Source organism: Apteryx mantelli, chromosome 2 (assembly GCF_036417845.1).
Source record: "Apteryx mantelli isolate bAptMan1 chromosome 2, bAptMan1.hap1, whole genome shotgun sequence".
Classification (NCBI taxonomy): Eukaryota; Metazoa; Chordata; class Aves; order Apterygiformes; family Apterygidae; genus Apteryx; species Apteryx mantelli.
Genome location: NC_089979.1, coordinates 73,013,921 through 73,036,822, shown reverse-complemented (window position 1 = coordinate 73,036,822; position 22,902 = coordinate 73,013,921). Strand labels below are relative to the sequence as shown.

At 40.5% G+C, this 22,902-nt stretch overlaps 1 protein-coding gene across 6 annotated transcripts in view; it reads left to right on the top strand.

Moving 5' to 3' along the window:
- JARID2 (jumonji and AT-rich interaction domain containing 2) overlaps nucleotides 1-22,902 on the top strand; it is a 238,064-nt gene that overhangs the window by 68,590 nt on the left and 146,572 nt on the right. The window lies entirely within an intron of this gene.

The window sequence follows — 22,902 nt, the reverse complement described above, 5'->3', positions numbered from 1 at the left end:
ATAATGTGAGTTTCTTGTTATCTAGAGGTCCAGACCATAGAGAGTGCAAGAGCTATATGTTTTATTGCGTGCAACCTACTAGATGGTTACAGATCTCTTGTTTTTATATTTCTTTGATATGCTGTTGGCAGACAAAGTAAGTTTTTTGCTTTATTTTTTTTGTACTGGTCTTGCAAGTGAGGTTTCATCTGACATTTTAAATGATGACATTTTGGAGTTTAACTTTATGCCTTGTCACTTGTCCCTCCAATAGTGAGCAGATGTTTCGAAGAGTTAATGTAGCTTCTCAGTTATCTTTGACAGAAGCAGAGTCTGCTTAATATCAGAGGGTTTAGACTAATGCACATTGATCTTGGCAGGGAGAACACAGACTCCTTGAGCTCACTAGGCAACACAGGCCTGCAAATTGTTGTATTAACAAGCCAATTAATTAATAAGCAGGAAATTGATGTAACCCCTGAGGCAGTATGTACTGATACTATATTCTGAGGTTTTAAAATAGATATTGCTTTAATATATAACATGAAGTACCCTTCGTTCAGGTCTGAATCACCTTTCTTTTCAGACCTAGCTCCTTTGGGCAGTTATCACTGCCAAAGATTGGGCTCAACTGCACTGTTCTTCCTCTCTCACCTTTGCCTATTTTTCAGAAGAAGTGGTGGAACAGCGAAGACAGTTTTTCTGCTAAATGGAAGGATACAGTGGGTTGGTTCCCTGCAGCTTAACTAGTTGCTTCTGTTTAACAGGCTTTTGTGCGTTCAATCTTGCTTTAAGCAAGATGCTTTAAAGGTGCAGCATGGGCAGTTATACAAAAGTGTACAGCTGTGGTGGGAGATTCAACAGTAGGTGGAAGTCACCTTTTGAGAAACTGAGCCCTTGCCTTGCCCTGCAATTTCTTGGGAAGAGCAGAAGGGCCTGTATTCCAAAAGCAACCCACATTTTGTGACTGTGTCTCATAGACAACATTAAAGGTTGTTTTAACTCCAGTGGGGGCTGCAGGCTGCCCACAGCAGTTGCAGTGAGCCAGTTTTCTCTTGTGTCTGCTAACTGAGCCTTTCAAAAACTTCTGACTTGAGATGTAACAGTACCTGGGTTGGACAGGGAGCAAAATACCAGCTTCCATATTGGGTTTATTTTTGTTTCTCATTGCTGTCTTTGTACGTCCAAAGGATGTCTTGGTTTGATCTACTGTTTTTCATTCTGTGACACAAAGCTCCTATATGTACTCTGTCTTAATAATTTCTGGTGGCCACTGTACATCTGTGAAAAGTAAAACTTGAGTTATGATACCTTTTGAATATAGAATACTTCTCAGTAAATGGCCCATATCTCTTGACCTACATTGGTAAGCAAGCTAATAGTTTATTTTTTCCGTAATGCTCTGGTGGAGGCAGGAGCTCCCTGAGCAAGCCTGGTCATTGAGGCCAGCATATCACAGAAGCACAACCAGGCTTGCCCAGGAGCTCCTGCCTCCACCAGAGCATTAGCTGAGTCCTGGGTTTGCTGCCTCTCACTTGTGCCAGCACAGCTGTTTGTCGGGCCGCTCTGTAAAACAGAGCATTGCCTTGGTCTGGGGTAAAAATGAACAGCCAGAAAAGCCCCTCAAAGCAAAAAAGCAGTCGGGATAGTCATTGTGATAGAGCCTTTCAAGCGCTAAAAGGGGGATAAAAGCCTCAGATCTGCAGGTGTGCGGAGATCTAGTGACAATATATTCAAAATTTGAAGGTGGGTTGGTGTTTGGGAGGTCAGGCAGAATATCTGTGTGCAGTACTATTTCTCCTCCATTCCTTCCCCAAGTTGTGCCTGTAGCTAGGGATAGTGATATAGGAAAGAATTGTCTTAAATAACTGGGATTTGAGACTGAAAGTCAGCAGTATATATTGAACTACAGCAGAAACATCTTAAATATGAGGAGGCTTTAAGAATTAATTTAGCAGCAGGCCTGGATGAAAAAGGAGCAGAATTTCTTATTCTGTTGAAATGATAGGGGGAACCACCTTACAGTTAACACCAATGATAAATGTGGGACTGGCTTGTATTAAAAATGCTTTAATCTGATTTGGCCCCATTAATTTTTAAACTAGCAGAGGAGGTCATTAAATCACAAGTCCCTTTTTTGTTATAAATGCTTGCACCTCCGTGTTCCTTTAGCTTTCTGAGATTCTGGTTCTAATTAGAGCGGTGATGTGGTTCATGGCTTGTCAAGCAGATTAATGTGCTTTTGAAATGTTTTTTTTCTTCTTCCCCTATAGTCGCCTGCTTGTCTTCCTGGTTTTTTTGGTTGTTACTGCACCTGTATACAGAGCGTATGAAAAGGTTTTAGCTCCTGCTGTGCAAGCTTGGGTGAAGTGTTAAAGAGCCAGGGGGAGGGGAGGAGAGAATCTTAAAAGAAATCTCCTGCTCTTCACAAAATGACACATTCATTCGCGTTTTTCTCTGAATTTGAGTGACGTGCATGCTTTTATCATGTTGTGGATTTAACGTTTTTAGAGATTTTGAAACCTGCAAAACCCCCAATTTTGTTCTCCCCTCCCCCCCATAAAACCTGTGCTTTTTCCTGACTAAATTCAAATGTTCTAAATCTCATGTCAGTGGTGCATAACTTTTGCAGTACCAGGGGCTGAACTGGCATCTTGCCAGGAGCCTGAAGGTTGCACTTAATTTGCATATAAATTTACATAGGAGTTTAATTGGAGATAAATGCACATGTTTTTTATTTATAGAGCTCTGCAAGTGTACACAGAGATTTACTTAAAAAAAAAAAAAAGCCTTAGAGTTGTGCTGGATTAAGGCTAAATGGGCTTGGACCCCCTGTCAAATTGCCAGGTCCCCAACCAAGCCAAGGCCCCTTTGGACAGAGATTTTGAGTCCGTGAATTTCTTGCTGGCCTGGGGCCCCATCTGCAGAATTTGCCTTCATCCCTCGCTGTTTGTGATGAACTGGAGCGGAAGGACGGTCTGCAAGACAAATATGGTAGATTCAGAGCAGCTTTAAAACTGACCCCACTCTTTTCTTCTCATCTCTAAAATCATATTCTCTGGTGATGGAGTTGCAAGCTGTAACCCAGAGACCAAATAAGTGTCTTTCTGCATCTCTTATGTGATATACAGCCACAGTAAGCTCGACGAGCAGCTTGCTGGAAGATAAAATAAATTTTTGAGTAATGCACGTTGGAAGGAATAATCTGAACTAGACATGCACGTTACTGGATTATAAATTAACTGTAACTACTGAGGAAAAAAGATATGGGCATCACTGAGCACAGCTCCTTGCAAACCTTTTCATGTTCTATTACAATGTGCATCAATAGTCAAACAGAAATAAAATAAAATGGTGCAGAACAGAATGAAAGATAATTATGAAACTTCTCTGTTGTTATTTTATAATTTGGTGGTCTGACGTCATCTCTAAAACTGTTTACTTTTGCTCACCTTATCTCAGAATACTGACAGAGTAAAGGAGGCTGGAAGGCCGGAAATGAATAATGAAATGAATAGAGGGCTAGGAAGTCGTTCCCCCCCCCCCCCCAAAAAAAAAAAAAAAAAAGTGGAGGGGAGGATCGAAGTGACAGATTAAAAGGTGAAATGCGTATGAGACATAGGCACCTAGGTTTATTGAAAGAAAGTGTGAGCTGCTTACGTATGTAAATGACAGAAGCGTGCAAAATATGGTGTAGAAGTAGATGGACTGTTAGGTTAACCTTCCCATACGCTAGGTTGTCCTGGTTCTGTTAAGGTCCTAGTGAGACTTTAGACGCTCTCCTTTAAAAAGGGCAGTGGCAAACAGGACACGAGAAGGCAAGGAGGTATTAAGTGAAAGGGAAAGGCAACAGTCAAAAAGGTTAACAGGAATTTTATTTTCATAGTGAATAATTGAACTGGGAACTGATTGCCTTCTGTGCAGGAACATGCATGGCTCTTTATAAATCGGTCTTCATCCCCTGCCACATACTGTTAAAATAAACAAAAGCTCCAAATGAGTGTTAACCATTTTTCTAAACTGGCTTTCCACTTTTTTTCGCTGTGCATTTTTTGTAGATTCGGGGCCATCTAAAATGGCTGTGGTTACTCCATGATCCTGTGCTCTGAGCTATTAATGGGTAGCAGAAGCTCTCACCAGGAAATTTAGTATGGCTGAGAGTACACAGAGGAGAAGAGGAAGATAAAAACACTATGAGTCTGAAAACATAGGTCTGTTTAATGTTCAATTGCATAGATTAGACTGTTGATTAGAATGTTGTTAGATTAGAGTGTTGAGGTTTTGACAATGAAATGTGCTTTTAAATATTTTTAAATGTTTTTAAAATATTTTTTAATTTTTTTTTTAAGTTTATGTGTTTATCAACTAAATGACCTTAATCTTCATCAGGTCACTCTGAAAAATGTTAACTCTCAGACAGTCCATACCTGTCTGTAAAAAGTACATGCAAATCAGTAACAGACTCTTAGATTAAATAGAATTTAATTTGTCAGATCACACATTTTAACATGTTTTTTCTCTTTTAAGAGAAAAAAGCCACAGCACAAGAAATAACTAAGATTGTTGATCTTGCAGACACTTTGAGTTGTGATGCAGTGCTGATGCTTCTGCATGGGTTAGAGCAACCTATAATGTCAAATAGCCTGATATATGGTAGAAACTGCAGGGATCTAACGAGGAAAAACTGTACAAAGCCTTGCCCTTAGGAGAATTTTTAAAAGTACAATAAAAGTTCCAGCAGTGGCTTTATGAAATATTTCTCTAAATTATCCTGGCCAGTTTGACTCGTGTTTGGCTCCAGATACCTCCCTCCCTTGCACTGAAAAATTTTTTTTAATCAATAAAGTATTTTTTTTCTTGATGCTTTTCTGTGGGCTTTGGGGAGGCAGTAAAATTTCTCTTTCTAAAGCTGCCTCTCTGTATAACCTGAATTAGAAATGTGCATTTTGTCTCTCCATTGCAGAGCTGACTGAAGTGACGACTAGGCTTGTAGAGTGCCCCCAGTGAGCAGGACCAGTACATTGGTCATCTATGATCTGCTCTTGCTCTCCTAAAGCCCATAGGGAGACCATGCTGCCAGCTCCTTATTGTGAAGGTCTCAGATGCAAAGCAGTAATAAACTTAGCTGGAAACCTACTTGCCACTGCCTGATTAAGGATAATGCAAATTTGTTGTCCTCTTTTAAGCCTGGTGAAATAAACCTGGTTCTTCTGACATGGCTCCCATAAGCCAGTGTGTTTATGTGAAGTCTAGACTATGGGACTGTGGGCTACTTTTGAATCAGTGATTCATGGTCTTTTGTCTGATCTGGATCACAGCATGGTTTAGGAAGGCATGTGTGGCCATCTTACTTCCCCAGCCCGCCTCACGTTTGTAGTGAGGATTTCATCTTTCACGTCATGCAGGTGTAGGTGCTCCGTCATCTGATGGGTGCATGTCTGGATGCGAAAAGAAATGGAAAGACCCACATGCTTGCATGTGTGTAACAGATCCAGCCATGGGGCAGGACACCTATCCATCACTTGACCTAAATAAAGACGTTAGTCCCTCACATCTCTCCAGATTGTGTGCTGGAAATGCAGCCTTTGTATGCAGTGCCTGCATATGATGGATGTGTGTCCCATCAGAGGGCAGGCGAGGGGCAGCAAGGCCCTGGGGAAAGAAGGTAGCAGTTCATATAGTCACCCGCAGCTTGTTCCCTTCCTGTGCTTGGGGGACAACTTCTCCCAAAGGAGGTGACAAGCAGGAGGGCTCGGTGAATTCTTCTGGCAATCCAGATCTCATTCAATGTCTCAGAGAATATCTTCTACAGGTACTCTTCCTTTAGCAGAAATTAGTAGCTTCATCATTTACTTGTTTCATTTATTATTTTTGATGCTATATATGTGATGTCTCCCTGCCGTAATGGACCTGAATAATATTTAACTTTTTTGCCTTAAGTTCCCAAATCATCAGAACACATCTTGTAAGATGATTATCTTTTGGGTTTTCAAAGGTGTTTCTTCTTTGACCAATGCAGTGCTCCAGTTTGCTGGCACTGTGAGATGTCCACGTGCTGTCAGAGTTGTTTTTGTTCTGTTTGGTGAAATATCGACGTTCTTGGTGCTGGCTTTTACTGTTGTTAGCGTGCATAGAAAAATGGCTGATTAAAGGTTTGCCACATGTTGCTCATCTGTGTGAGTTTTCTTTGTTCTGCGACTTTGGGTAATCCTACGTATCTGGTAGTATTTCTAGTTTGTGAGAATAGGGTCGGTCTTTCTCGATTCTCTTGAAAATGTGTGTGGTTTCTTTAATGTAGTTATTTTACTGAACATTTTTAAATGCAGTTCATACATGTATATTATATGTGTGTACTTGTTAAAAAAGTAGTAATTCGTTCCAGAAGGGGAAAGAAATAGGAAGAAACACATTCAAACTGAAATACTATTTTCCCAAGGGATTTTCAGAGCTGTTGAAGTATTTCTTTCTTTGTATTTTCCCTCTGTGAAACATGCATGCCTTCTTTCTTTTAACTCCAACATGTAAATTGCTGCCATTATGTTCTGTATTCTTTAAGACAGATTCTTGAAACATGTGTCTTAACTTAAATGCTAAATGCCCCATAGCCTCTGAAACCTAATAGAAACCGTGACTCTTTTTCCAACATTTTCAGTCTTCTCTATCAGCTTCAGTATTTTCTTTTATTTTTATTTACTCTAAATACATTTGAGCAACATAAGGCCTATAGTGAATTTTCCATCACAGTTACTGACAATGGCTTAAAAACAAAACAAAACAAAAGACCCCCACGCATTCGGTAGCTCCCCAGTTTTCCCTGGCTGGATAGAAATTACCTGATAAAGTTCTGCAGTCTATTATCCACCTCAGGCAGAGGAGGATATTTACCAAATACTGATTGCTGAACAGCTCTTTGTATGTCATCTAGAATTACTGTTTTGGAAGAAAGATATAAAGAATCATTCCAGCCTGATATTGTTACTTCTGTTAGGACCCCTACCCCCAAGCCCTCTGTTAAAAAAAATAATAATAATTCTAAGCTTTTCCAGACCAGAGCATCATGTTGCAGCTCTGAAGAAAGTACAGCTGGAGTGATAAGAGAAGCAGCTGGAGTGAAAGGAGAACTGAATGGAAAGGTTTAGCTTCGTTATTTGAGGCAGAAATTTTTTTGGACTTACAGACACATACCACCACTTTCGGGTTAAGAGAAAAGTAATAATCTACACAGTTTGTCTGTTTGGGAATAGGAAAATAATCTGAAGTGTATGTGTCATGGATAGATGCAAAAACGTGAATGTTTGAACCAAGTTTTTTTAAATTAAATTGTAGAAAACCTTAAAGAAAAAAAAAGTCTTTATTATCTTAAACAATGGATCCCCAAGGTTTTTCTGGTAAAAAGATGAGTGTATTTGTCCTGCTTGTTTCATGGGCTGCTAAGTAAGGCCAACCCTGTCAAACAGGGTACAAACTGTGGTGCCCAAAATGAATAACCTTTCTAGTTGGCTGGCTTTAGCTGGGGGCCATAGGCTGTGAATCATTAGGTTGAAATTAAAATCTATTTATCACCTCTTCTCTTTCCAGCTAGTTTAGATTGTGTCATTAGGTAGATTAGTTTGTTCTTTCTAGTTCTTGTGTGGACAAAAAATGCAAATATCAGTAGCAAATACTATTTTTTAAAATGTTTCCACCACATCCCAAACTGGATTTCTTAAAAAAAAAAAAAAAAAAAATTAATTAAAAAAAAATCTGTTTCAAGGATCTGTTATGAAAGCATTTGCAAAAAATCAAGACAAGCCAATCTTTCTAGAAGAAATACGATATTTAATGGGATTTTCCCCATTACTTCCTGTGGTCTGACTTGGGGGACAGTTATGCATCTCCTTTTGTGTTTTGAGCTTATTGCTATAACATACAGCAAGCAATGCTATTACCTTCCAACCTGCTGTTAGGATCTTTGACGTCCACAAGCTACAGTTATTGGCCCCACCGACTTGTTGACGGAAATGTTTGGAACAGGAGTTCCTAGTGACCTCCTTGTGGCATTATGCCATTGCAGAAATGAGATGGTAGAAGGTAAAAAAATTTAAGGATTGATTTGTGTTACTTTTAATAAAGTGGTGCCTAGAGGTATTAAGTCTTGGGGAAAATTCTGAATACTTCTGGAAGAAGAATAGGGCTGATGCCAGATGTCTTTCCTTTTAACCCAGCCATCTAGCTAACCATACTTTTCTGGTTAATACCTTGCAAAAAAAATGCCTAATTTAGTGGATTGGTGAAGAAAGACTTTGAGATGAATGTATCTTCTTTGGAAATACATTTTCTATTTTCAGCAAATAGTTCAATGTAAAGGCTAAGTTAAAAGAGAGAGAGAGGAAAAGAAAGAGAGGTAAAGTTGTCATAGAAATAAAGCTGGATTCTGGCATTGTTGGCTTTAGAAATGTAGTTTTGGACAAAGTTTATAGGTCTTGGCTTGCCAGATATAAGAGTAACTCCTGTGGAACAGCTGAATGAAAGGAAGGATACCATAAAGGGAAATTAGGCCTGTGAAGAAAATGCCAACTTTTTTTTTTTTTCTGCAGACTGCAGCTCTGTATCAGCTAAACAAAGAAAAAAATGTAAGTGACTCAAAAAGCAATTTTCAACTTCCACCTCTGGTTTTAATCTTATGCATCCTTTCGTGTTTCCTTGCCAACATCTCAAGGTTTTCCAAGTACTGAAGTACACAGGGTTTCCAGTGGTTGTGATCATATGTAACAAAGTTCTCTTGACAGAGTAACACTCACAAAGACAAAAAACATTAACAGCTTTGCCTAAGCTGAACTCTGCTTTGCCCTTCTCTCATCCCATGCAGAACTAAAGGAAATGCTGCTTTTGGATGTGAACATATAAAGCCATATGATAGACTGCTTTGAGCGTGGCTGGGCGTAATTAAGATACAATGTGTTGCGGTCAGTGAGTCTTTGTAGATGCATATGCGTTTATATGGGCGTGTGCATCCATTTAGGTTCCTCTGTCTGACTAGACACGTAGCTGGTGTACCTCTGTTCTTGTACGTGTTTTCCTGAATGCAAAGTTGATTATAGAATGTTTCCTGCCCCAGATTTGTTATAAAGACAGATATAGTGTATTTGGTATTCCCTTAATTCATTACTGTGACTTTTGGGGTTTTCTTCTCCCTCCCCCCCCAAAAAAAAAAACCCCAAACCCACAACAACCCTCAGATCTATTACTACTGAGTAGTAAGTATACAGTCAGAGGAATACAATTTTTTAACTTTATCTTCTTCATTCCAGCCTGACTTTCTGCTGAAATACTTAACTATACCCACCTTATCGACTTCCCTTGACATCATAAGAGTGTTATATACACTTGTAAGTGAAATCCTGGAATGCTTAAAATCCCCCTGACTTTTGCCATGACTTCATAGAATCTATAATTTTTATATCATTCACCTTTTTGGATGTATATGCCTGTTTCCCCTGGCTGCTGAGGCAATTAGTGTGTGTGGTAGTTGATGTGTGGGTTTGTCTTTCTCACAGTTGCAAGACTCTGGAACTGGGGAGAAGCAGAAGAAATCCTAGAGCTGCAGTTGTGCAGTCTGGCAATACTGCATATAAGGATTCTCACGTATTTAGTGAGGTGTAATGACACAAAATTCACTGAGCCATATATATATGGACATCTGTATGTTATTCTAGCGCTGCCACTGATAGTTCAGCAATTACAAGCTACTAGAGAACTGTAGAAACTGCACTGCAAAATTCTTAAATTGGTCCTTAACTTCACTGGGTCTTTCTTTGTTTCTAACTGTATTGCTTCCACGGTAAGAAATCTCTTTGTGTAAACAGGGGCAGTAACTTTAATCAGATTTGCAGACATATGGGTACCCTCTATAACTGTTCTCACAGCTCACGCAGCTCCAGCTCCTCTTGTGTGTTTTGGCCTATTCCGAGTGCCTCTATAGCCCATCTGTTTTTCATCTGAGTGTGAGAGCCAATCTCTGTTCTCCAGTCTTTTTTGTGTATGGGAGAGAGAGTCTCCCTATCTGACTGGAGCACAGTTCCAGTCAAGTGTAGGTGGGATCTTAAAAGTGTTTCTCTAAATGCAGGGTTGATTACAGGGCCTGATTTACAGTCCTGTTTACACTGGAGATTGGACTGTTGTAACTGCATTTCCTGACTTGACTGCATTTGTAATGATGTGTTTCTGTATAATAAAATGAAGGTGTGGTTTCAGCATGGATAGGCGTTACCTGCACTTGGCTTTAACCGAGCAGCAGAGCTGTAAATAAATGAAAGAAAATAAAATGTATGAGGATGCAGTAGCATGGGTTTCAGCCTGGGTGAGCAACTAGAGTACAGGCCCTCCAGGGACTCTCAAAATAGGTGGTGGTTTGATAGCTGAGACTGAAACCTGTGCCATCACATCTTATTGTTACCTTTACTTACATTAGTTAAAAACCTTCACAAAGTTATACAGGCACACTTGAAGATTTGTTTCAAAGGTTCTTTCAACTAAGAGTATAAGAAGCAAATTTAGAATTACTTGCAGTGAGTAAGTGAACACTTTTTTCCATACATCTAGATCTCCATGGAGTTTGATCTGTGTCTGAAAGAGAAATTAGCTAAATTCGAAGCTATTTGAATCTGTTGACTTCTGGTTGGATGTAAACTCAGTCCTCAAGTTAGACCGTATTGCTGTTCTGCGTTTTCTTAGAAGTCAAATGCATTTCCAACACAAAAAGAAAAAAAGATTTGTCAGGAACTTCTCTGAACTCCATCAGGAGTAGTTGCATGAAATCAGCTTTTGTAGTTTTTTTGAATGGTTGCTGTTTGGGAATAGCTGGAGTAAAGGGTTGTGAATTGAGGAACAGAAGGAAGGACTGAGACCTTGACACAGGTAATGGTTAATTTCTTGTTCTCTTTGGGCTTGGCAGATGCCCTCATTTCCCCTTTAAATCCATCTGATCTTTGGATCATCTTTCCAATTACACAATTCATTGTGGATCATCTCTCCAATCATACTATTCAATTCATTGCTCCGCTTACTATTCTGTTAATAACAGGCTCTTTTATTCGAAGACAATCCATGCTTACGCCATGCTATTCACCCTCTCAAATACTGTTTTGAGGTCAGTTCTCCAAGAAAACTGTCCACTTATTAATGCATAATTCAGTTGTTAATTGCACTCCCTATCTCATCTTCTGTTATATTCCTCTGCTATAGATTCAATAGATTTAGAAATGCTCATTCTGTGTCTTTCAGGCATTACTGAATTGTAAGTTATATTTTTGTAAATAACTTTATGATAGTTATTTGTGAAAAGTTTCCCTCCATCTTTACTTAGCCTCCTTGCTTTATAGTATACCAATAATTTGTCCAAGTTCCAAATCAGGAAGTTGACTAATACAGCTGTCTATCTGTAACACTAAAGGGCAAATAAGCAATTTTTAGACACTTTGAGTGATTTCTTCTTGGTAAAATGATTGGGAAAAGACTACAGATGAAATTTGCAGAAATGCCTAGCTCAGATAACAACTTCTGAGTTGCTTAAGCGTTTCAGCAGATGACACTGAATGCGGTGGTCTTGATTTCAAAAATGGAAAATATTTATTTCTGAGTTGCTATCTTTTTGCTTGCTTGAGTTTATAGTAAATGATCACTGACAATTTTGCAGCATTTTGTTGCTGAAAGTCAAACTGTTAGTCTAACTACTTGAAGTATCCTTCCCTTCCATTTCTGATGTTGATGAAGTACAAGATCTGTTTGGACCTGTCGTAACTGAAAGAACAGCTTAAAAAGGTGAAATCTTGGTTTTGCTACAAAGACTATCAGCATTTCCCCAGCGCATTGAAATTTCCTGTAAACGCAACTGACTTGTGGTAGGTGCTGGCAAGCAGGCAGTGAGGTCTGAACCCCAAGTCCTGATATCACTTGGCACTCTTCTGTTCATGGCAGTGAAAGTGAACACATGCAGTCTCCTTTTTCGAGACCACAGTTTGAAGAAAACTGTTTCTCTTGCACTTTCTTCCACCCTGCTTTTGTGTGTGCGCTACGTCATCATGCAGTTTTGCATTAGTTGATTTTTATAGGAAATCCTGTTAAGAAATTGTCTCACCACAACAGCTGTGAAATCTTAAAAGTATATAAGAGGGGACTGTGACAGTGGTGGTATTCAAGAATGGGCGCAGGTTCTCTTACATATTCTGTTTATGAACTTTGCCCTACAGACATTCTGGTGCGTTGATTTACTTTTCAGTTCCGTCTAGATTTTATAATAAGCTGCAAAGTCCCTCTCTCTGATTGACCTGTTTCTTTGACCCCAAAATGATGTCACGTTTTAAATAGAGTATCACTGTTGTGATGGATCTGTTTTGTTTGTTTATTATGGAAAAAATAAAACCCATTCACAATAGTTTATTCTGACAAAGACATGGAAGTAGAGGCAGGTCAGCGTTAGTCTATTTGTACTTCTTAATTCATAATTACTGTATTACATTTAGTTATGTATTATGTAGAAACTTAGTTATGCAGTTTTGATTGACATAAGATCTTAGTATTCACTGACATGACAAAAAAAAAAGTTAAATTGAAAGTCTTATGTTGCTCTCAGGTGTGGTAGAATCCTTCCCTAATTTCTAGGTCAAGAAGCATGCAAAAGATCTTCTAATCCAGCCCTAACTTTGTGCCCTCTTAGATGAATTAATATGCCCATAACACTTGCTTTCCATATCTGTAAGGGGAAAGGAGACAATATCAGAATATGCAGGAATCATTTGAAAAGAAGCCCCTATTTTTAAAGATTTGAACTGTAAAACTTGGCCACCTTGCTCAGAAACTTGGTGTAACATTTTGAAAGTTGCATTCTCCCCATCCTTTGAGAAGGAAAGGAAACCTGGGCTCTCTATGAGCCAAAGTGGAAAAAGTGGTGATTATGAGTTGGATTTAGAAAAATATACACCAAAAAGGAGGTAAGTCTGTTGGAAATTTGAGGGCTGCATTCATAGCATTATTACCTCTCTGAGTTTGTTTGCAAATGTTTGCAAGGGTGGAGAGTTGCAGATACTCTCTGCAGTTGTGCTAGTGGAGTATTTTGAAGTGAGCTGGCCAGAACGTGTGCGCTATTGGAACAATCCTCTATTGGCAGAGAATGGACTAGATGATCTAATGTCCTTTCACCATTTCTGTAAAATTTTTAGCAGTTGTATGCTTTGTCTCTCTCCCTCCGTTTTCTTCTTCTGCCTGAAAATATAACATTAGTAGAAGCATGCCCACGTGTTGCAAGAAAAACTAGGGAAATTATGGCAAAGCATAGTTTGGTTTATAGCTGTCTTGAACTCTATTCCCGGTGGAGGCTGGAGATATGTGACCAGAACTTCCATTAGAGAGGAAGAAAGCTGACAGCGGGCCTGGAGCTGCTGTGGCCAAGCAGAGGGTTTAGCCTGAGCCGGTGCTACCTGGAGTGAGCAGGAGCAAGGTAGTTAGGAGGAGACGGGAAGAGGGCACTTGATGCAGTGAGAAGACCCGTGCCATCCTCCTGTCCTGTGTTGTCCTTCGCTGGCAGCCTTTTAATCCATTGACAGACTTTGAGAAAATTGGAAAGAGGGGTGGAAGTCTCAAAGATAATTAAATTCCTGCACGCCATGAAGCTGAGCGGAGGGAGGGAGGGAGGGAGGGAGGAGGAAGCCAGCGGCCCTTCCTGACGGAGAACGGCGGGCAGGAGGCGGCTGTCACGGTGTCCATGGCAGCCACCCACAAATCGGCCAGCCCCGAGGTGCTGCGGGTGCCGGCGGCGGGGCGGCGCACGCCGAGCCAGGCACTCAAGGACATAGGCAGCCGGGTCTTGCTAATTCGGCTGCTCGCCCAGCAGCTTGTTTTAATTGAGTCAAATTTGTGTTTGCGAACGCAGTGTGTAAGGTAAATCTTTTATTTGCGTCTCATTTGGTGTGGCAGCCACCGAAAGGATGTGAGGACGTCACCTGTCCTTTCGAGCAAGTGGAAGGGAAAAATGCATGTCGGTGCGTGAGCATGATCCCGATAAATGAGGAATTAATCAAATAGCCCCGCTTTTATTGCACAAATGCAGCAACTGGGGCCTGTAAGACATTTGGCTAAAACGGAGAGAGGCTCCTTCCATTTACTAATTGATTTCACTTTTAAACTTCTGTAACGGCGTTATTTTCAGCTACGTGTAGCACTAGAGATGAGGGGGGGAAGCGCAGGTGAAGCCATTTCGTCTCCTTGGCTGAGGGGCCTTGGGGGCTGGCTGCTGGTGAGCTGGCATGAAGGAGAAAGGAAAAAGAGCGAGTCTTTTTGTTCTGAGGAAGTGAAATCTCGCCAAATTATGCCTCGCCTTTTCCTCTCTTTCAAGTAATTGGAGACACGTCATGGTGTAAAACGAGCGGAGGGACCCGCGGGAGCTCTGGTTGGTGCTGGGGCGTCCCGCCAGGGTGGAGCGACGGGAGCCTTCTCCAGCTCCCCAGCATCCCTCCGGGCCCCGAGACTGCCCGGCCTCATCTGGGGCCACCCCCTGCGGCTGCAGCCCCTGGCCCTTCTGCCCCCAAGTCTGCAAGATTTTGGGAGCCCCTTCCCCTGGTCCCCCGTTTCCACCGCTTGTCCCCCTCGCTCCCAGAGGCCCATTCGCGGTGCCTACAGCCCCAGAGTAAAAATAGCTCTACGCTATACTCTCATTCAAATATACTCGCGTTCAAAACACCTGCTTTACAGCTGATGGGTCCCTCCTTTTGAGCCATAACCTTGTTCCAGTTAATAATGTATGCAGGGACCTTAAAACTGTTTTCTAAATTAAATATAAGATTTATTATGGAACCTGATTATGGTGCCATCTGCATTATAGATTGTGCTCTGTTGTGACTGCATATCCTGAATCAACTGCATTTATAATAATGTATGTCTGCAAAGCAAAATAAAGGGGTGATTTCAGCAGAGCTAGGCAAGCAGGTGTTAGCTTCCAAAAAGTCCATGTAAAAATGCGTGATTTGTGGGTGAAACTGGACATGGAGTTCAGCAAAAACATGTGTTTTTGTTAAGCATTGTAATACTAAGTACTTCGATGTCTGTGAAAGCTTCATTTTGGAGACTTATGTACTACACACATAAGTGTATGAACCAGGTTTCCTAGAGCTCTGCTGGCCTTTCACTCATCCTTGCTCTGTATCTCTTCCCTGCTCAGTCTGTTTCCACTTCGACTGCACTGTGCACTAAGGGCAATGGCAGATGATTGTTGTTCAAAGGTAAAAATTGTTCCCCAAATTAGTGTTTTGCTTAAAGCAAAGGCTCAGGTCAGATTTTTTGCATCATGCCAAATTTTTTTGTCATGTTTTCTTCTAATGTTTTTCTTAGAGTATTTCATGCTCCTTACCTGTCTGAGGCAAAATACACTAATACACTCTTTCTCATCAGTAATTTTTTTAAGGGCCAATACTGTTTCTGCCCTTCCCTTTTCAGTTCTTCTGGAGGTGAATTTTGAGCTTTTTCTTTTCCTCTCTTCCTCTTCCCCATTTTCCAAATGAAGGCAGTTTTCAGGTCAGAAACTAGTTCAGCAACAGGAATAAGGCTTTTTATTATTGTAGGAAGCAGGCTTTTTTGTGGGGATCTTCCCTGATTACCATCCACGGCAAGACTTAAAAGGGCAGAACGGGAGCAAAAGGGCAAAAGGAATGATTGCTTTCTGACTTTGTGTTTTATGCCTTTTTGTCTAACTTTTCATTGCCTTGATGTTGTGTGTGTATTTTTGGTCATGGATCCAAGCTTCTAATCAGCGAGATTTGATGTTAAATATATTAGAGAATTTACAAATTTTGAAAGGCCATTTACCATGTTTTGTTTTTCGTGCCTTTTTTTCAACTACGTTTCAAAATTTTTCCAATTTATAAATATATTTTTTTTCCTCTTTATACTTTTTGTACCATGTCTTTTTGGTGAGCCAGCTGAGGAGCTAGATCAGAAAGCCTGTTGCTCTCTAACATAGGAAGTAAATATTTTCTCTTCCCTTTCCACGTTTAAAGGTCTCTGCTTTATTCTTGCACATTTTTTTTTCAGCTATCCAAGACTGGCTGTAGAAGCTAAATAAATACTGGGGAATCTAAATAAGATTACAGCATTACTTTGATAACCTTTCTTGATTGATTGGGCAGTGGATCTGTTCATAATGTAAAGCACTTAATGTATTGAAGCATCAAAGAAAGCAAGCTACTAGTTCACCATTCAAGAGTTCAATTCCTAGATAATAACATTTATTTATAGGGAATAAGAGTTGGTTCTGCGAGGGCAAAGTAGATATTGTCACTCAAAGCATGGTCTTTTTATTAACCTCAAATTTATATGGTTAAGTAATTGTTGTATTAATAACATTTGTTGAGTGGTAAGGAGAAAGACATTTGTCTGAAGAAAATGCTGCTTGTTTATCTATACTAGACTTGAGCTGGTAGACTGCCCCACTTGGGCTGAATTCTCATATGCCCCACTGAAACAGCTATATGAGCTATAATGAGTTTAAATTCAGAAACCTGAAGCCTGAGACATTGCAGCCCATGTGCTAAAGAAAGTTGTGTATTTCTTTGTATGTACATGTGTCAGTCCATATGTGTGCATAGCAAAAGGTGGAGGAAAGACTGTGCAAAAGTGGCCACTTGTTGAATCTGAGTTTTCTTGAATAAGTCAGTTGACAAAAATTATTGCTGTCTGCCTTTTTGTTTTTTGTCTTTCTTTGTCTTTCTGTGGAAGTGGAGATAGGTTTCTCCAGAACATAAATTTACATATATTTAATGAATACCTAGCTTAGCAGTAACAAACACAGAATGTTTGGATATACTTTTTGTTTCTTAGTATGACACTGTTCAGATTTAGAAATGAGGGGAAATTCTGGCTAATTTTTCCATTTGTACTTTGTTTTTCCAATTTCCATAACATTTTAAATTAGGAAAGTCATAAACTTGGTATGAGGTTAAAAGCTTGTTGCAAAATAAGAAAGGAGGATATTTGTAAAGGGAAAAAAAATTAATCTTTCTTCTTCATGGCCATTTTCTTAAACCTGAAGTAAACATGAAGAAATTGAGTGAATTGCTATTAAGCAGCCTCCTCTGCTTTCTTATCACGTACTGAACAGACAATTGATGGCATATTTCCAGCTGGCAGAGCTGTCAAAAGGTAGCATGCAACTTCAGCTCCATTTTTTTTTCTTTTTAGCATATGATTGTGCAAGTCTAACTAAATTCATTGGAGAGTAAATATTCATTCAGTATGTAAAATAAAGAATAAATCTGCAATTCGGATTCAGTGAGTAAACAGATTATTGCACTACAGGGCTTTTTCAATACAGTGGGTTCTTTAGACACACAGATTTTCAAAGCTGATGTGATGATCAGCTTGGTATCAACTGTTAATTGGAGTCCCATAATTCTCCTTTTTGCTTTTTAGGGTTTTTTTGAGGGGGAGTGGAGGGAGGTAGCTACTTATGACCCATTTCCTAATGGAGGTATAGTAAAAAAAAACATTTCAATCTGTCATCTTTTTCATAAACAGTGAAAAATATACTGCATTTTGGTAGGTTTTATTTTTCTCCACAGAAGATACTTTGAGACTAATAATGGCAGTCTGCATTTGCTGCTCATTACATCTTGATAATGTTTTTCTAAGCATTAGCTGCTTGTCTGAGCATTAGCAGCTTCTTGCAGTGTTCCTCTTGTAAAATAGTGAGAGGTGATAATCTGACCCAATTAAACTAGTGAGATACTCCACTTGATTTTGTGTAGAACTGGTGGATGAAATCCTGCCTTTTCCTCCCTGCCAGCCTCTGCCCTCCATTGCAGCCACACAACGCCATTCTGCGCGGAGGGCTTGCACAGCCGCAATTAGTACCACTGTCAGGCCTGCTGTGGACGAGGAAACGACATGCTCCAACTGACACAAAATTCACTGATGGCACTAGGATTATAGCACAGAAGTTCCCTGTACTTGTATCCTCTGGGGCTGTTTGAATTGCCTGGGGGCATCGTAACATATTGGGAATGCTTCAAGACACTGGTAAAATAGCCTACAGTAGTGTGGTGTACGTGAGGCCTGAGTGGCAATATGGGCTTCCAAAATTTTAAGTGGAGACAGACTCTATGTTTGGAGTACTTAGCAAAATTACTGCATTTTACAATCAATGAAGCGAAAGGTCTCAGCATAGGGCGTATTAGTGTGGGATATTTTTAAGATCAGGGTGCATTTCTCCACATCTTTTCCCATAAATATTGGTGCCTAGTTAAAACAGCTAATACCAATCCAAAAGAAGCTATATGACTGTCTGTGGTTTAGTTTCGACACATACCAGAGAAGAAAATTGTTGAATTGCTCTTTCCTGACATGTATGATTTGAATGGAGTTGATGTAAATTTAGTCAGTTCACTTTGTTGAATATCAAGAGCAGTGTGATATGTAAATAAAGCTTTATCAGACTAGATAGATTTAAAATTCCACAGTTGGTGAGGAAGCGTTAGCAATATAATATAATACAAATATTTACACAGTAACTTCTAAGTCTTCAATAAGTGCTTAATATTTGAAATATGTGTTGTGAAAACATTGACTGATTAAGCCATACCATTGGTGCTACATCTGTATGCCAAAACATGTGATCCCTAGGATGCTAGAGTAGTCGGGAGGAGTAGGTCTCCTAGCAATGCAGAGGCATTTTAACAAGTCGTGCCATTTTTTTTCCTTTGGATTCTGCATGATTTGCTCTCCAAGGCATGTTTAGCTCAATTCCTTCTTCCTGTTAAGAGCTGCCGCTTTCAGAGGCTGCTGCATTCTTACAACGTGACTAAACGTGGTCACATGCCTAGTGCATCCAAGATGGTTTCAGTAGCAAAACTGAGCTACCAAGTTTGTGCCTGCCCACAACAGGGAGTGTAATCGCTGCCAGTCTATTCCTCTTTCTTGTGTCCGTCAGGGAGATTTGAAAAGGCATTACACTGGGCCGTAATGATGGATGGTTAATCTTTTGCTTGCATGCAGAGTCACAGGAGTGGTCCTGAGCTCTGGTCACTCTGCTTTTTTTGCTGGGAAGAGAGGCTAGTGGGAGAGGAGATGCTCTCTTTGGGTGGGTGTATCTGCCTTGCCCAGCCCATCATTACATTCAGCCTCTAGTTCCAGTATTACTCATGAGTGAGCTCACAAAACAGTAAAATCAATAAACTGCAAATTAAAATAAACAGAAACACAGCTCTTAAACTTGCTAGGATGATTCTCTGCTGCCATCTTATTTGCCAAGTGACTGTAAGAGCAGATCCAATGTACTGCTGCTCTCTGATCTGTTTGCCTTTTTGCCCTTTTCTGGCTGCCCTGTTTTGCCTTCTGAGAGTGCACAGAAGAGCCAAAAACGGGGAGTGGTTTGGTATATGCTTCAAATGCGAGAATAAGACTGAGTTTATTGTAGGTGGGGTGGGTCTGGTCTCTTCTACAAGTCACAGGCTTGATTACAGTCTGCCTTCAAAACTGTTATTTTACTCTGGCATTGCTTGACATTATGCTAAATAGGATTTAGCCAGTTCCTGGGATGTTTTGGCATAAACCTTTTATTGCTAATCTCTGCCCTGCCTAGACCCCAATGAGAATTTCATGTCACTAAACCATACTTTTCCACAGAAAAGCTAACAGGTTGTTTCCATCTAGCTCACAGTCTTTTTGTCCCTGGGGAGCGGGGGAAACGATGTGGCTGTTTGTGCAGGAAACCCAGCCCAAATAACCAAATGCTGCCTCTTTTCCTATTGCAGGGTAATGCAAAGAGCTGTTACCTGATGCTAATGAAGGGACAGCCCTCCACAGCCTGTCAGCCGCTGCTTCCTCCCACTTGCTGGGCAGCAGCTCTGCTGCCTGGGGCAGGCTCTGGCAAGCCTGGAGGCAGACGCTGCTGCATGGGACATGGGACGGAGGGGCCCAGAGCGAAGACTCAAAATCCTAACTTGGCATTTGCAGCTGCTGAGATTGCAGGAGGTTTTCCTATCTCTGTCCATGGGGCTGGCAATGTGTTAAACTAGTTTTTTTTCAGAAGGAAAGTGCAACAGCAGGTGATTTTTCTCAGAAGCTGATGTTGGTGACTGTTGCTCAGGATGGTTTTAAAAGGCAGGTGAGGCCTTGTGAAGCTCACCTGGGAAGGACTGTCTCTAAGGTAAGGCTGCGACGCTGGCCTGTCCCAGTGACACACAGGACCATTGCAGTGACCTTAAGTGATGCAAATGAAGAAGAGCTGAGACTTGCACAGGGATGATGCAATTCTAATACTGCTCATGATGTTTTTGCAAGGCTAAGAGCAAATAATCTTGAAATAAGCTGACAGTTTTATGATTGGGTTTTATGAGCTTTTATTATGTTTATAATCTGACACGGAACTCGTCGTTTAAGAGGTGGAAGGTTTAAAGGAACACAGTAGCAAAGGTGTACCAGTAAATTTCATCTGAGTGGAATTTGGTAATGTGCATCTTAGATATGTTATTGATCTGCTGGGCTTGCTGCTAAAGCATGGCGGATGCAGTTCACAGTGCTTATCACCGATCAACACCGACTTCATCCTCACTACATGTTAAATACGGGAAAGAGTTCAACTGAACTTTAATAGAGAAAAAGACATAGGGAACAATCCATCGACTAGAGACGACTGCCTTGTGTAGTATAATTGTCTTGATCCCAAAATGTAGTCTTTACCTTTCCATTTTAAATCCCACCAACAAAAAATATTGTATGTTGTCCACTTGTTTTCTTGTTTGTTTTTTCCTGATACCAGTAAAAATCTAAAATCCCCTGTAATCTTAAAACTTGCATTCTTAAATTATGGCCTTTTCCTCGGTTCTTTTGGAGAAAATGATCAATTTTGTCTGCTCCTTGTCTTGAGATTGTGCATTTAGATCTTTTGATGGGTGTTTGCTTCAAAGGTCTTTCCTACGGAAGGCCAACCAAAGTCTCTTAGGCTTTTTTTTCATATGTACAGCATAATCCTGTTCTTACACTGGCTGTTTCTGTTTTACTGTGTTGTATCTTACTGTCTTTTTGTGGGGCTTGGGGAGCAGCAGGTTTGTCATTGGTTTAATACTTAGCCTTTTGAAATTTCTGTAATGTGCAGTACTGTACTTGTCTCCTGGTTCTTAGATTTGTAGTGTTTTGCTTTTGATTGCTGCAGGAGGCATAAACAAGCCTGTCAAAAGACTTCTTCTGCACGCAGATTTCTGTGGGGGTGGCTGGCAGCCTAAAACCCCAAAATAGATCTAACAGTGAACTGAATGGCTTAAAACCTTGAGAATTTAATTTGATCTTTCTTGTTGCCTTAAATATTGGGACTGAATGAGGATTTCTCTAGCAGCACAGAAGGTGAACATGTTGGTATGTGACAGTAATAGAACAAGGGTCCAGACCTGCTGTCAGTGAGACAGTCTTCTGAAATCAGGGGCTGGGATGAGGCCGCTGCAGAGCAGAGTGTGTGCTGGCAATCGGAGCACCTGAAGAGGGGAAGACGATAAGCTCTGATCTGACAGCATGCCCGGAAGTTATTCTGAAATGTTTACCCAGATCCCGTTGTGGGATAGTCACTATAGGAACACCTAAAATAGTCACTCGCGAGTTCAGTTTTTGTTTTATCCTAGCTTTGCAAAAGAAGAAAAAGAAGCTGTAAAGTCATTAGTGGTTTTTTTTTTCTTCTTTTTTTTTCAGCTTGGAATATGGTGGTGGGTTTTTCAGTTCTGGTAGTGTGAAGGTAACAATGATTTGGCTTTGCCGTGCCGGAACAGCTGCAGAATTCACTGGAGCTTAGAAGCTTGTGAGTTATAGCTGTGATGCCATTTACAGCTTTTATGGAAAAGCTCTTAAATTTGTGAAATGTGTTACTTTTTGAAGTGCATTATATTTGTAATTTGAATTCTCTAAAATTCTCTCTGAGAAAAAAGAGCTTTGAAAATCCCCCTCTGCCTGCTAAAACATGGGGAGCTTAACAGGAGGGGAAGTAACTCTCTTAAATTGAGTGATAGAACACATGATGGATTTGTAAGTGCTAAAATGTCAATTAGTGCACTTAAAAGCTTAATGCATGTCTTTGATGTTCTTCTAATAACTTCAGTAAAGTTTGAATGTTGCCATTGATCAGGCAAAGGAGGAGGGATTGAGGGAATTGAACACAAAACAAAGCGGTTCTCGCAGAGCTGGGTTGCTTTACACTGTGTGATCCTCACAGAAACTTAGGCTCCAGGCTGGGTGCACCGTGCTGCTGCAGGCAGCCCCCCAGCCTGGATGGTTGCCGCTGCCCTGCACTGCACCTTCTTTCAGGCCGGCATGGCTTCTGCACCACCGGGCTGCAGCCTGAGGCCAGGAACTGCTACGGGCCAGAAAAACACTTGCGGAAGAAATGCAGAAAAATGTTTGCATTGCTATTTTGAAAGTTCTCATGCAGATTAAAAGCAGACAGTTCCACAAGTTGGTTGAAAAAACTGAGGGGGGGGGAAATCATGGAAGGTTCAAAATTTGATTTTTTTTCATGGCCAGTTTAACAAAGATCCTGTTACTGTGAAATACTTGTGCAATAAAATTCATTCTGTGCAGTTGGAAAGTTTGCTGTCTCCATAAGAAATACCTCTTTTTTTTTTTTTGTTTGCTTTTCACAAATAGGGGCCCCCTCCACCCATTATCTTCTGCTTTGGCTGTTGAGGGACCTTGAAGTATGCCTTCACAAATCATGCCAGTTCTTAGAGCACCTCTCAGCTGTTTCTGTTGCCTTCGCTTTAAATTGTAGTGAGAACTGAAATTTGCATGTGGCAGAGTGGTGGGCTTCAGCGTAGCTCTGTTTGAAATTCCTGACTTCAGTACACTGAGCAATCTGCAGCAAGTTCAGTTCCAGGTAATGTCCTTTACCCTCCTCTGGCACTGATTATTTGGAAAAAC